At 35.5% G+C, this 14344-nt stretch overlaps 1 long non-coding RNA gene across 1 annotated transcript in view; it reads left to right on the top strand.

The window, feature by feature from the left end:
* The window catches only part of LOC137239696 (uncharacterized), a 98616-nt gene that overhangs the window by 15067 nt on the left and 69205 nt on the right, over positions 1–14344 (top strand). The gene's annotated exons all lie outside the window — the stretch shown is intronic.

Below are 14344 nucleotides of genomic sequence, written 5' to 3' on the forward strand. Positions count from 1 at the left end.
ACAAAAGTATCGAAAACATTTAACGCTTCTATATGTTCACAAATAAAATTTCCAGATTGCGCATTGACGTGTTCAAAATTGTTTCGTCCTGCGCATATACGTCACAGTTGCCTACCTAAGCGAATGAAAAGGACATAGAAAAAAACAAGAGCTAAAGGAAAATGACGTAATAATTGTCCATAAAAAACAACTGAACTAATGTTTACGTGCGCATTGCGCCACCTTCTATAATTCCATCATGCTATATTTTTGCCATATACCTAAAGGCCCAACCACAATCGACTTTTGCGTTGTTTTGGCGGTGGCGTTACTTTAATGTACCGCACGTTGCAAGTTTGTCTGCCACAATGAACGCGAAACGAAAACTCAAATTTTGATTTTTTGACATTGAAAACAATAAAATACTTCGATTTTGGAAGTCTTCCGGGGTCGTTCCAAAATTTGAACGAATCCGCTCCATTAATCTCCCGTCTAGGTCGATGTAAAATTTCGGCGACTGCTCACGCTGTTTAGTTTAACCACGAAATATTTAAAACTTTACAATTTATTTAATAATTTGGCAAAACTTTAAACAACGTGACATCAGGACGGACAAGGCGACAGCTGTTTAGATTATACCTTGTAAATCTCTTCAAATCCTTTTCTCCCGGGAGTGGGATTCGAACCCGCACTCCTACGATAGTTGAAATGGCTACAAACACATTCCGCTACGTCATGCCTTAGTTGTTGTAAAGTTTTTCCCAATTGCCTTCTTTTGCACTTTAAATTTAATACCATACAATTATTTAGTGCCTCTCACAATTTTTACTGTTTACAATATTCTTTTCCATACTTCCAAAATGCACTCTCGGTCTAGGGAGCATTCATAATCAGTTGTCAAATTCTCCATAAACTTTGGGTGACTCAATCGCGCTTCATGCTTCCACCTTGTATAATTGGGTTTCATGCTTCCACCTTGTATAATTTCACCATTAGTGTCGAACAAAAGTATCGAAAACATTTAACGCTTCTATATCTTCACTAATATCTTCCCAGATCGCGCATTCAAAAGTTCAAAATTGCTTCTCCTGCGCATCGACGTCGCAGTTGCCTTCTTAAACGAATGAGAGATAGAAAAACTAGAGCTATAGGAAAATGACGTAATAATTGCCCATAGAAAACAACTCAACTAATGTTTACATGCGCAATGCGCTACCTTCTAATATTCCATCATGCTATATTTTTGCCATATACCTAAAGGCCCAACCACAATCGACTATTGCGTTGTTTTGGCGGTGGCGTTACTTTGATGTAACAAATGTTGCAAGTTTGTCTGCCACAATAAACGCAAAACGAAAACTCAAATTTTAATTTTTTGTCATTGAAAACAATAAAATACTTTGATTTTGGAAGTCTTTCGGGGTCCTTCCAGGGTCTTCATAGGATGAATTTGGGGAGACTTCCGGGTCTGTCGCTGGTCTTTTCGGGATGAGTTTGGGGATTCTCTAAGGGTTCTTCCGGGATCTTTTCGGCATAGTTTTGGGGAGTCTTCCGGGCTCCTTCTGGGATCTCTTGGGGATAATTTTGGGAATTGTTCCGCGATTTTCCGAGGTCTTTTCGATAAGATTTTATAGAATCTTCCGGGGTCCTCGTCAGGCATGCTTAACCAACGAAACGATATCATTTCGTTACGATAATCAACGTTAATAAACGAAACGAAGTCATTTCGTTTCGTTTATTAACGTTAAGATCGTCAAATTAACGAAATGATTTCGTTTCGTTTTCTGCCATATCAAAACGAAATCAAATCGTTTATGTTGATTATTAATTTCAAACTATGCTGGCAAAGCTGATTGATGGCGGAGTGATTAAAGGTGAAAGCATTAGCCAAGCTGATTGCAACTTTTCTCATGAATTTTGACAGTACGAACATTTCTCAGAGTATTTTTGACATTACCACCAACGAATTACACAAACAAATTACATAGAGTTTGTGTGTGTATGTGCGCTCGTTGTTGCCACCTTACGGCTTCACCATGGCTATAGCATTGCCAGCACAATTCAAACATAAAGTATCACGTTTTCGTTAACTTTTTTAACGTTAACGAAAGCTTTTCGTTTCGGTTAAAAACGAGATACAATTTATCTTGATAATTTCTTTATCGATAATATTTCGAAGTGTTTCAACGGAAACGGTGGAAATTTTTTGATAAACGATTAGCTTAACGTTAAGGTGCATCCCTGGTCCTCGTCATGATTTTGGGGATACTTGCTGGTCTTTTCGGGATGAATTTGGGGAGTCTTCAGGGGTCCTTCCAGGATATCTTCGGGATAATTTTGGGGTCTTCCGGGCTTTTCCGAGGTTTTTTCGGAATGGTTTTGGGGAGTCTTCTGGGGCATTTTGGGGAGTCTACCATGTTTCTTACGGGGTCTATTGGGGAGCCTTCCACGGTCTTTTCAGGATGATTTTAATGTGACTTCCGGATCCTTCCCAGGTCCTTTCGGGATGAGTTTGGGTAGCCATCAGGGTTATTTCCGGGATCTCTTGGGGAGGCTTCCGGGTCTTTCCGGAATCCGGCATGATTTTGGGGAGTCATCAGGGGTCTTTTGGGGAGTCTTCTGCCGTTCTCCCGGTGTCTTTACGTGGTCTTACGGAGTTGAATTTGGGTACTCTTCCTGGTCCTTACGAGGTTTTTGATGAGTGTTGGGGACCCTTCTGGAGTCTTTTACGGATGATTTTGGGGAGTCATTCGGGGTCCTTTCGGGATGATTTTGGGGAGTCTTCAGAAGTCCTTTCGGGATCCTTCCTGGACAATTTTGGGGAGTCATTCGGGGTCTTTTCGGCATGACTTTGGGGAGTCTTCCGGGGCGTTTTGGAAAGTTTTTCGTGGTCTTTTTGCGATGATTTTGGAACCTGTGTCTAATTCGGAGCTTCAGATACCATCAACCAAAAATGACTTGTTTTTATAAAATTCTGTCTTTATTTGCCAGTATATTAGTATACAAATTAAGTGAATTAATGAGCACTTGGCGTGATGAAACAAACATTTTTGCAGCAGTTTTTTTGCTTTAACAAAATAATTCAATACTACGAAAAAACGTGCAACACAGATATACAGATTTTTTATCTGATATCTGTCTTAAAGATGTTCTTCAATTTGGAAGCAAAATTGGTAAAAGCGTGCTCTTACCACAAATTAAAAATTATAGAGCAAACAAGATAATAATGCGAAAAGTTTTTATCAGTATAAAAATTCATAAAAATACAAATGTATTATACATACACTGTTGTGCAAAACAAAAGCAAGAAATTTCTTGCAAATATATAATTGGTTGTATTTCTCATGCTAATCTATTTAAGGAAGCGGTTTTGCTAAAATATGATGTAGTCATTTACAGGTCAACTATTTATAAAACATTCACTGACTTAAATAATTTACATGTAGTGATCTTAGCGGCCAAAACCCATTGGTCGATTTCGCGCTAAATAGGCTTTAACTGGGAACATTACTTTTTTATAGCCCGATAGGGGTTTTAAGGGGATTCAAGGCTTTTAAATAGGTCAACGAATAATACAATATAAGCCCGTTGATTCCTAGATGATAATTTATTAGCTTTGAGTGTTACTTCAGGTCGTTTCCGTATTGAACAATTTTGCTTTGCCGCATACTCAACTGCGTCTGCACGATTAGTTTTCGTTTAGAACTTAATTTTATTTTTTCTTTTCTTGTTAAAGCTTATTTTTTCCTTCCAGGGTCTTCATAGGATGATTTTGGGGAGACTTCCGGGTCTTTCCCTAGTCTTTTCGGGATGAGTTTGGGGATTCTCTAAGGGTTCTACCGGGATCTTTTCGGCATGGTTTTGGGGAGTCTTCCGGGCTCCCTCTGGGATCTCTTGGGGATAGTTTTGGGAACTGTTCCGCGCTTTTCCGAGGTTTTTTCGATATGATTTTATAGAATCTTCCGGAGTCCTCGGCATGATTTTGGGGATACTTGCTGTTCCTTCGCAGGTCTTTTCGGGATGAATTTGGGGTCTTCAGGGCCCTTCCAGGATATCTTCGGGATAATTTTGGGGTCTTCCGGGCTTTTCCGAGGTTTTTTCGGAATGGTTTTGGGGAGTCTTCTGGGTTTATTCCGCGGCATTTTTGGAAGTCTACCATGTTTCTTACGGGGCCTTTTGGGAAGTCTTGCACGGTCTTTTCAGGATGATTTTCATGTGACTTCTGGGTCCTTCCCAGGTCCTTTCGGGATGAGTTTGGGGAGTCATCAGGGTTATTTCCGGGATCTCTTGGGGAGGCTTCCGGGTCTTTCCGGAACCTTTCGGCATGATTTTGGGGAGTCAACAGGGGTCCTTCCGGGGTCTTTTGTGGAGTCTTCTGCCCTTCTCCCGGTGTCTTTACGTGGTCTTACGGGATTGAATTTGACGACTCTTCCTGGTCCTTCCGATGTTTTTGGAGATGAGTGTTGGGGACTCTTCCGGAGTCTTTTGCGGATGATTTTGGGGTCATTCGGGGTCCTTTCGGGATGATTTTGGGTAGTCTTCAGAAGTCCTTTCGGGATCCTTACTGGATAATTTTGGGGAGTCATTCGGGGTCTTTCCGACATGATTTTGGGGAGTCTTCCGGGGCATTTTGGAAAGTTTTTCGGGGCCTTTTTGCGATGATTTTGAACCTGTGTCTAATTGGGAGCTTCAGATCCACCAAAAAAGACTTGTTTTTATAAAATTCTGTTTTTATTTGCCAGTATATTAGTATACAAATTAAGTTAATTAATGAGCACTTGGCGTGATGAAACAAACATTTTTGCAGTAGTTTCTTTGCTTTAACAAAATAAACTAAAATAATTCAATACTACGAAAAAAGGTGCAACACAGATATACAGATTTTTTATATGATATCTGTCTTAAAGATGTTCTTCAATTTGGAAGCAAATTGGTAAAAGCGTGCTCTTACCACAAATTAAAAATTATAGAGCAAACAAGATAATAATGCGAAAATTTTTATCAGTATAAAAATTCAAAAAAAAAAAAAAAAACAAATGTATTATACATACACTGTTGTGCAAAACAAAAGCAACAAATTTCTTGCAAATATATAATTGGTTGTCTTTCTCATGCTAATCTATTTAAGGAAACGGTTTTGCTAAAATATGATATAGTCATTTACAGGTGAACTATTTATAAAACATTAACTGACCTAAAGAATTTACATGTAGTGATCTTAGCGGCCAAACCCCATTGGTCCTTAATAGCAGAGAGTAACGATTTCGCGCTAAATAAGATTTATCTGGGAACATTACCTTTTTTATAGCCCGATAGGGGTTTTATGGGGATTCAAGGCTTTTAAATAGGTCAACGAATAATAGAATATAAGCCCGTTGATTCCTTGATAATAATTTATTAGCTTTGAGTGTTACTTCAGGTCGTTTCCGTATTGAACAATTTTCCTTTGCCGCATACTCAACTGCGTCTGCACGATTAGTTTTCGTTTAGAACTTAATTTTATAATAAGGTAGAAGAACAAGTTCCTTTCATAATTTGATTACATTCGTTCGAACGGACCACAATGAACCAACGCGACTTTCTTAACAGCGTTGATCTAAGAACCATTCGAAATTCTCTTTACTTATTACTTTTTGGACTTAAATTTTGTAGGCCCTTCATGAAAGTGAGAGTTGAGAAACTAACCATTTCGAACCAATATAATCAAATTAGGAACTTGTGAGAGACCCATCTTCAAAAATAGTTTATTTCACTCCCCAATTTTATTATAAAATTAAGTTTTAAACGAAAACTAATCGTGCAGACGTAGTTGAATATGCGGCAGAGAGAAATTGTTCAATACGGAAACGACCTGAAGTAATACTCAAAGCTAATAAATTATCATTTAGGAATCAACGGGCCTATATTCGTTGACCTAGTTAAAAGCCTTGAATCCGCTAGAAACCCCTATTGGTCCATAAAAAATAAATATTCCCAGTTAAAGCTTATTTAGCGCGAAATCGTTACTCTCTGCTATTAAGGACCAATGGGGAGTGGCCGCCCAGTTGCACCTTTAGGTCGGAGGTGTAATAATGTAGTCAAAAAGAAAGATCCTGTTTCAAAAAGGAGTTCGTTGCTTTTGTTTTGCACAGTTCCATACTAGGCAAACTTCACATTTTTGTTGTTCTGCTTACATGTAACTGCTCTAAGTCAGTAAATATTTTATAAATAGTTGACCTGTCGATAACTACATCATATCTAAAAAACAAACCGTTTTCTTAAATAGATTAGCATGAGAAACACAACCAATTATATATTTGAAGGAAATTTGTTGCTTTTGTTTTGCACAACAGTGTATGTACATATTCTTATTCATCTCATTTTAATGAACTTATACACAAGGCATACATTTATAGCTTTTAATATCCAAAAAATAAAATTAAAATTGTCAGTATCTTTTTGTAAAAGTGGCAAACAGTTAATATATTTGTACACCCGCCACTGTTATACTAAATAAATATACATGTCTAATATACGCTTTTAAACAAACTATACAAAGCATATACATTTAAGTAAATCAAATTGTGGAATACAAAACGGTTCAATAGGTATAAACATACCATTACTATAACATATAAAAAAATTTCCTGAATAGTATGCAAAGTAGATGCATACATTTAATGAACACTTCAAACTGTGAAATGAAAAAAAAAGAAGCTTACATTTCTTCTCTTAGATGAAATCAACTAAATATTTAATACATTTTGTTTGTGCATACAAAGAAAGGCCGCGATTCAAAATTTGACGACAAGAAGTCGCCAAATAAATTGTTTCACGAAAAAAGAAATTCTCGTTTTTCTTCCTAGTAAATATAGATTCTACACCTTTTTCAGGTGTAGTTCAGAAAGTTGCAATTGAAGTTTAGAAAATTTCAGTTGAAGTTCAAAAACTTTCAACCCATACGCTTAAAAAAATAAAACTAAAAAAGAGAAGAAAAGACAAGACAAGACAAGAAAAGAAAAGAAAAGAAGAGAAAAGAAAAGAAAAGAAAAGAAAAGGAGAGAAAAGAAAATAAAAGAAAAGAAAAGAAAAGAAGAGAAAAGGAAAGAAAAGAAAAGAAAAGAAAAGAAAAAAAAAGAAAAGAGAAGAAGAGAAAATAAAAGAGAAGAAAAGAAGAGAAAATAAAAGAAAAGAAAAGAAAAGAAAAGGAGAAAAGAAAAGAAAAGGAAAGAAAAGGAAAGGAGAGAAAAGAAAAGAAAAGAGAAAAGAAAATAAAAGAGAAGGAAAGGAGAGAAAAGAAAAGAAAAGAAAAGAGAAGAGAAAAGAAAAGAGAAGAAAAGAAAAGAAGAGAAAATAAAAGAAAAGAAAAGAAAAGGAGAAAAGAAAAGAAAAGGAAAGGAGAGAAAAGAAAAAAGAAGAGAAAAGAAAAGAAGAGAAAATAAAAGAAAAGAAAAGAAAAAAAGAAAAGAAAAGAAAAGAAAAGAAAATAAAAGAAAAGAAAAGAAGAGAAAAGAAAAGGAAAGAAAAGGAAAGGACAGAAAAGAAAAGAAAAGAGAAAAGAAAATAAAAGAAAAGAAAAGAGAAGGAAAGGAGAGAAAAGAAGAGAAAAGAAAAGAAAAGAGAAGAGAAAAGAAAAGAGAAGAAAAGAAAAGAAGAGAAAATAAAAGAAAAGAAAAGAAAAGAGAAGAAAAGAAAAGAAAAGAAGAGAAAAGAAAAGAAAAGAGAAGAAGAGAAAAGAAAAGAGAAGAAAAGAAAATAAAAGAGAAGAAAAGAAAAGAAAAGAAAAGAAAAGAAAAGAAAAGGAAAGAAAAGAAAAGAAAAGGAGAAAAGAAAAGAAAAGGAAAGAAAAGGAAAGGAGAGAAAAGAAAAGAAAAGAAGAGAAAAGAAAAGAAAAGAAAAGAAAAGAAGAGAAAAGAAAAGAAAAGAAAAGAAAAGAAAAGAAAAGAAAAGAAGAGAAAAGAAAAGAAGAGAAAAGAAAAGAAAAGAAAAGAAAAGAAAAGAAAAGAAAAGAAAAGAAAAGAAAAGAAAAGAAAAAAAAGAAAAGAAAAGAAAAGAAAAGAAGAGAAAAGAAAAGAAAAGAAAAGAAGAGAAAAGAGAAAAGAAAAGAAGAGAAAAGAAAAGGAAAGGAAAGAAGTCATTTGCTGGTATTTTCGAGATGAATTTTGGAGTCTTCCGTTTGCAGGTCTTTTGGGGAGTCTTCCAAAGTCATGTGCGTATTCTTCCGGGATGATTTTGGGAACCCCAAAACTTCACGATCTCCCGAAAATACCCCGGAATGCAAAATCTCTAAAAATGTCGGCAGTGGAGTTAGGCACCTTTGATATGTATATAAGCATGTAAATATTTTCCGTAGAATAACTCCGCTCTCCGCGCGTTTTAGGATAACTTATCGATAAAAGACATAAGAGAATTAAATAATAATTTCATGAACCCAACAGGTTTTTTGTAGCTTTAGTACAAGGCAGTATAAAACATGTTTCGGATTAAATGAACTTAATTAGTTTATTCTATGTATTAAAAAGAGCTAAGTGCATTTAAATTAAATTTTTTATTTCTCACAGAATTTTCCTACAAGCAACCCGTATTGAAAGTTTCTGAACTACAATTGAATTTTCTGAACTTCAAATGAAAATTTCTGAACTTCAATTTTAAATTCTGAACTTCAATTGTAATTTTCTGAACTACAAATGGAAATTCCGAACTTCAATTGTAATTTTCTGAACTTCAAATTGAAAATACTGAACTTTAATTGTAATTTTCTGAACTTCAATTGAAAATTCTGAACTTCAATTGCAATTTTGTGAACTTCAATTGAAAAATCTGAACTTCAATTGTAATTTTCTGAACATCAATTGCAACTTTCTGAAGTACACTTGAAAAAGGTGGAGTCTTGTTTCGTCGTCAAAATCGTTTGCCGTCTTTTTTCGTCGACAAAATTTTTTACTGTCTTTTTTCATATGCACGCGCGATTTGTACATGTATACAATCGGTTATATACCAAACTGTGATATAACATTTCAAATATTTGAAATTTTTTTTCCAGGAATGGTTTGTGGATAGTATGCAAATGCAAACTGTATATACATTTAATGAACAATTCAAACCGTGGATTATAAAAAAAACCATATTTGCATTTATTTGCTTAGAGCAAATCAACTAAATTAATAAATTTGTACATGAAGTCTGTTGCACATCAAATTGTGATATAACGGTATTTTAAAAACTTGAAGTGTTCCCCCCAGTGCTTGCTGGATAGTATGCAAATTAAATGCACACTACATACTTTTAATAAATATTTCAAACGGTGGAATACAAAACAAACTAACAGTTGCATTTCTTTGCTTAAAGCAAATCAACTACTGTTATTCCAAATAAAATATACATGCCGAATATACGCTTTTAAACAAACTACAAGGCATGTAAGGAATTCAAATGGTGGCATACAAAACGGTTTAGTAGGTACCAAGCTACCCTTATTATAACAATTAAGAACTATATCGCTCATTTACTTCAATAGTGTCACAACTCAAAAAAAATTATTTTCGAGTTAATAACGTAAAATCGTACTTAATATCAAGGTCGATGGTATATAAAAAATTCTTTGCGATCCGTGCAAAATTGAGCACGTCAGATCAAATCAAAACCGGCCTTTACATACACAACATATGGCAGTTGAAATCTTTGGATGGCTCTCCTGAACAATTGTGTTTTTTGAGTTATGGCACTATTGAAGTAAATGAGTGATATGTTGAATGAACACTTTGATGCAAAAGATTATAAAGATAATATGATGCAGTATCATTACTTTCTTGGTATGTTCCTCAAAAGTGAATTAATTAAATTGATATAAAATACTTTTCTTAACTTATGCTTAATTCTACTTTAGAAAAATTAACTTCTGTTAAAAAATATTGCCAGAATTATTCACGCTTAAGGACATATTTTTTCTTTTCGTTGGATGCCCATGTTCGAAGTTGGTTCACGGTACGTATACAGGTTGGGTTATCAATTAAAAATTTCTTCAAATCTGTAGTATTCGGCAGTCGGTTTTTTTTGATAGTCTCGCCAAATGCATCGAAGGCCGCTTTTCTTTCTTCGGCTGTCCACCTGAGTTTCCTTTTTATATCCTCATTTTCATCGTTTTTCTTCACAGGCTTTCGCTTGACAAAGCGCGTTGTAATGGTACTAGTTTTTCTTGGACTGCTTTCATCGGAAGAGCTCTCCTCTGAAGATGAATATATAACTCGGTTTTTCTTGATTCGGGAAGCAGCATTCGAAGCAGATATACAAGAAATTCGAGAAGTTGATGGAGTCTCATCATCGATTACTTCATTCTCCACAGATACCTCTTCTTGAGGCTTTGAAGTACTGTCGTTTTCATTAACATTGTTTCTAAAATCCTCGTCACCCTGTGCTTTAATAAGTACGTTGGCTACCCCAAGGACGTCTCTCGACACTACAGATCTTCTATAGTGTGACCGATGAATTGCCTCCCCGTGGCCCATAAAATTTGCAATATCAGTAATTTTGTTTTCATCCATGTTTTCTTCAGCACAGCTTGTGGCAACGTGCTTCCTCAAATAGGTTCCACGTAACCTTTCGGGGTGTTCTGCGCCACATTCATCAGCGAACTGGCGCATCAGCTGACAAGCCCGCAGATATTTGAACCTTCCGTCGGTAAATCCGGGAATACCAAAAATGTAAGGGTTTTTTGCTGGAATTTTTGTAGAGGTTCTATGCAACAAAATCAAATTGATTGATTTTTCCATGTCGGGATCAAGCAGAACCGGGATATCACGTCCCAATTTTCCTGTTATTATAAATCTTGAAAAATGTTGTGCTAAATTTTTATCTGCTGCGGACAATTTCTCATACATCTCAGTATTTTCGGTTTCTGATATTCTTTCCCTGGACTTTAAGTCTGCAATCAACGCTCTTTCAATTTCACCCGCCCGACGACGATTAAAGGTCTGAATTGAAATCAAGGTATATTGAAGAAGACTGAGCCAGCTCTGATAAGTGTACTGTTCTTGTAATAATTCGTAAGAACTAATCATTTTATTTTTAACATAAATAGTTAGTTTTTTAATGTCGCTGGTTGTGGGCAATGGTTTTATGTGTTGACGATGTTTTTCGGATTGATCCTCACGTGCGACCCTATTTATGACTTGGCTGTATTGAATTTTGTGGAGAAATAGATATTTGTCCACAATTTTTTCTTTTTCTTCGTCTGTGTTTTCCACATAATATAGTTTAAGTAAGTCACCGACTGCTTTAATGTAGGTGCCAATAGAAGTGGCCAGTGAGGGAGCCTGATGTACACCAGTGAGTGGATCGAAGCCCGATATTTTTCTTACAGCCTCTACCATAGTTCTATAGAGTCGCGGATGATAGATTGATTTAAAATCTGTGATATCTTTGTCAATGTCTCGCATTGTTGCAAGAAGGCGACCGAACCCTTTCGGATCATTTCTTCTTGCTGCTGTTTATAGTATTTTTCACAAAGACAATTTCCAAATTCAATCAATAGGTCATCATACCTAACCAATCTTACAATATCATCTTCTCTCAAAACTGCCATTACTTTGACAAGTCTTTGATTGGCCTTACTATGCAACCGTCCTTCAATACGCCTGGAAAGAACAGTGTTGGAACGTACTCCTTTCGCCGAAGCGCCCATACAACTTTGGCAATGCCTTCTAATACTACTAAGCGAAAAAACTCCTTTGCAGTGGTGACAGGTTTTATAAAGAGCTGCGGATCTATTTTTTTTAGGTCGTCGAGATACAAGCAGCTCCCCTGTTTTATTGTAAATTCTGTTTGTGTTATATAAATAATTTCCTTTCAAGCGTATAGTTTCAATAATTTTCTTTCTTTCCTCGTTACCTAAAGAAATAAAGAAATAAAGAAAACAATTAATGAAAAAGCTATATCTTATTTCTCGCCGCGCCAGGAACAGATTTCCATGACCAATCTCCTCGCGTTGGTAGTTGGCCATATAGGTATATTATGAAAGCACGTACTAATTTCTATAAGAATACTGAGTGTACAGTTTTCTAGCCTGCCAAACAATATTAAAGCGCAAAACTCGATTCTCCGAAAAACTGCATTGATATTTGACAATTTTTCAAGTTCCTGGACATGTAAAAAATTAATGCAATTTTATGGAAAATGAGAAATGTAAGGCGTTAAAACTATGTATTCAGAAATTTCCTAGATATTAGAATCGCTGAACCCACTTATGACTCCGCAGGCTACCCAATAAAATTTTCATACTGCAATTCTATCAACCATATGGGGAACTATCAGCCGTGAGGAAATGGTTAACGAAATTTGCATCTGGTTTGAGAACTATGTGTATCTCTAAAGCTGCGAAACTATCGGTGGCACTTTAATATATTTGATTTTCTTCACTATCAGTGTAAGGTTTTGAGTGCCTGTTTCAAGCTAAAAGTACACACGACCATTTGAGTACATATTGTTAAACGAGCGAGTGCAAGAGTAGGTTAATCAAGTTTAAGGCGAGCTCATACAAATTTACCGACTTTTTATTTATATTTTATATTATTTATATTTATCTTAAATTTTAAGGGAAAACAAGTAAGGAAGCCTAAGTTCAGGTCGAACCGAACCCACTAGTGAGTTTCGGTAAGCAGTTATTTTATATTGTTTAGGCCAGAGGCCTAAATATATCTCCCCCCCCCTCGTAACATAACTTTCTTTGTTTTATTTTCTTCGTTACTACCACCCGCATATTCTTGTGATATACACACAGGCATGTGTGAGTGGTAGTACGTATGTGTCTTAGACGTTTACCGCTGTGAGCCCGTGGTACAGCAACTTTGTTGCCGGGAAACCCAACGAAGTGGCTGTATCGTGGGTTCATCGGCTCATGTGGAAAAGAGTCTCGTCCTCTTTTAATCCAGCAGCCAGCAAAGGAACACGTAATCGCCCGTTCACGTAAGTTCAACTTTTCAAAATTATTTTCACATATATATCATTTTCCACAACATTTGTTAAACCTTTTCTTAACACTTGTTGTATTTATATAAATAAAAGCACTTTGTGAATTCTTTTATTAATACGAAATCCTTTTGGTGTTTTTATTTTCTTCCTTTTTTTTTCGCCTTAACCTAATCTTTAACAAATACGTGGGTGCGCGCCGTTGCCACCACGCATTTGTTCATGGTCCTTACCGCGCCGGTAAAGAGAACCAGTCACACAATTACAGTCCACTCAACTCTCTAGGCATTAAAGCAAGGAAGTGATAATACACAGGAAAAACCAAAAATTTCAACAGCAAATAATACAACTTTCTTGGTGATACCAGCGATTTATATCCAATATACAACAACTGATAAATTTTGGTGGTACATTTTGGTGGTACATTTTGGAAACATCCAACAACAAAATTTAATTCACATTCGAGTACTCCGGATCAACGAATTAATAAAGGTACGTGGTTGAAAGTATTCCGTGCTAGGTAGGGTTTTCCTTTTCACTTTTAATAAAATTTCACAAAATAAAATTACAAATTACAAAGTGACTTTTTTATATGTAATAGTGCAAGTGATTTTGTTTTTTTTCCGTGAAGTGAGAAGTCTCATCTTGTGCAAAAATTTGAAAAAAGGCGCTTAACGCAGTTATTCAAAGTTTGTGCAACACGCCTTGTGACTATCCGGAACTATCCCCCACCAGCGGTAAGATTTTCCGGACACAGCTCAAGGTAGCACAACACTGCTCTAAAAGGTTAACATAACCTCAAACACCGATTTGCGTCACTTTTCGATTTTCACCTTTGCAGGATTTATCTGAAAAAATTAATTTAATCCACTGCACAAAAATTCGATTTGTTAAGGTTGCTTATTCAGAAACCTGTAAATTTATTTTAGGCGCACATTTAATTAAATAAAATTTTCTCCCACATAAAAATCACTTGCACTTATTTACACGGGCAATACGTTTGCAATTTAGTTTGGTGCTATAGTACAAAGTGCACTTGGTTACATACACATATATTGTTGTTGTTGTTTGGGTGGCCAAAAGGCTTATTTCCTGTTCAATTTTTTAAAAAATTGAATTATTTTTATTTTTCACTTGCGGCAATACACAAATCAGTTTTTGACTGATCTAATTTTTGTCATACAAAAGATCACAGCCCTTGGTTAAATTACCAAAAAGTCCATAACGAACGTTCATACATTTCTTTATTTTTTCACTAACACCACTTTCTTCACTAGCCATTACTTATTGGCTTACACAAGTCATTGACACATCTGCATTAGAGCATTCTTTGAATAATTACGTGGGTGCGCGCCGTTGCCACCACGAAAATTGCACATTCTTTAAATTAATTCCTAGCTTTCTCGCAAGCTTCGAGGCCACT

The sequence above is a fragment of the Eurosta solidaginis genome, chromosome 1 (assembly GCF_040869045.1).
Source record: "Eurosta solidaginis isolate ZX-2024a chromosome 1, ASM4086904v1, whole genome shotgun sequence".
Classification (NCBI taxonomy): domain Eukaryota; kingdom Metazoa; phylum Arthropoda; class Insecta; order Diptera; family Tephritidae; genus Eurosta; species Eurosta solidaginis.